Here is a 1758-nt window from a genome sequence, read left to right on the forward strand (position 1 = left end):
AACAGTTGTGAGGTTGGCCCAGGATCAGACGTTGTTTCGTTCTGTTGTGCATAGGATCACTATGAGTCGGATCTGACTCAATGGCACCTAACAACAACACCAATTTTACACAAGTTTCCCTTTTGAATATATTGTCTTAAAGACGTAGTTGTATAAAGTCTCTTCTTTTCCACACAGGACACATTCATTGTTTCAGCCAACTCTAAGTGAGGGGTAACCAATACAACACCATCTCCTCGAACAAAGAGCATCGGAATGTTCTGTTTTGTTTATTTGTATATCTCTTCATATGTTTCTTCATCAATTTCTATAGTAGTCACAGTTTCTTCCACATGTACCAATATCATATTTAAATGTTGATCATAAGCATGTAACCTTCCTCAAAGCTCTCGGTCATTTTGCATTTTCACATAAATGCGCTCATTCAGGCTGAGCCCGATAAGATCCAGAGGCTCCTCTATTGTGTTGGTAGTTTGTTGCTGGTCCACATTATCTGCCATGTTTCAAACTCTGCGACCTTTCCCTCCCCTAATGACTTTTTACTTTCTTCCTCTATGATGTTCTTGATATCATCCCAGAACTCTTCTGTTCTTTGGTCTTTAGTGTTTAATGTATCAAATCTGTTCTTCAGATTATCTCTAAATTCAGGTAGGTTATATTTAAATTCATATTTAGGCTTTCATGAACTTGCTTACATTTTCTTCAGCTTCACTTTGATTTTGCATATGAACAACTGATGGTCTGTTTCACAATCTGCCTATGGCCTTGTGTTGACTGATGATATTGAGCTTTTCCACCGTCTCTTTCCACAGATGTTGTCTGTTTGATTTCTGGGTATTCCTTCTGGTGAGGTCCATGTGTATAATCATCTCTTATGCTGTCTAAAGAAGATATTTGAAATGAACTAATCATTAATTTTGTAGAATCATATCATTCAATCTCTAGCATCATTTCTATCACCAAAGCCATATTTTCAACTACTAATCCTTCCTCTTTGTTCCCAACCTTTGCATTCCAATCAGCAGTAATGATCAATACATCTTGATTGCATGTTTGATCAAATATAAACATAGATATAGTATATTGCATCTAAATGTGAACCTAAAAAAGATTTCTCAACAGAAATAACTGCAAATCACAAAGACCATTGCAACCAATCTTAGTTTGTTACCATACAATGTTTCACAGTGTGATTACAATTAAAATAAAACACTCTTAAAAATCTGGAGACAGTAATAGGATTATTTAGATTCAATAGTGAGTAATTGTTATAATAACTGCATGTGACTGTCACAACTGTAAAAGTAGAAGTTTAATAACATAAAGTGGGAAGTTGTTAATGTTACATTCTAGGAACAAGGCATCCTAGTACCATGAAGGTGATGAGCATGTGTGGAATGTAGGACCCTAAGCAGAGAATTGAGATACCAGAGATGGAGGTAGAGGTGATGTTGTGGAGAGATAGAGCAACTGTGAACTCTCTTCATGGAAAGAGAAAGGCTGTGTGCTGGTGGTCAGGAAGCAGTGTTTGGTTGTTTAAATGAATGTATATTCCTGAATGATTTTATGTGCATCAAAACAAAACAAAAAACCCAGATGGAACATAAGCAAATACTGTTCATCAATGATGCATGGAGTGGTTATAATCACTGCATTTAAAAATGTATATGACAGGATGAGTGCAAAACCAATTTTCTCCCATGTAGAATATCACTCAATTCACAATAAAAGTTTTTTTTTTTTTTTTTAAGTAATGAA

At 35.4% G+C, this 1758-nt stretch overlaps 1 pseudogene; it reads right to left on the bottom strand.

The window, feature by feature from the left end:
- The window catches only part of LOC102817499, a 5298-nt pseudogene extending 4798 nt beyond the window's left edge, over nt 1–500 (bottom strand).
- Between the last annotated feature and the right edge of the window lie 1258 nt (nt 501–1758).

This window comes from Chrysochloris asiatica, unplaced genomic scaffold (assembly GCF_000296735.1).
Source record: "Chrysochloris asiatica unplaced genomic scaffold, ChrAsi1.0 scaffold00467, whole genome shotgun sequence".
NCBI classification, from domain to species: domain Eukaryota; kingdom Metazoa; phylum Chordata; class Mammalia; order Afrosoricida; family Chrysochloridae; genus Chrysochloris; species Chrysochloris asiatica.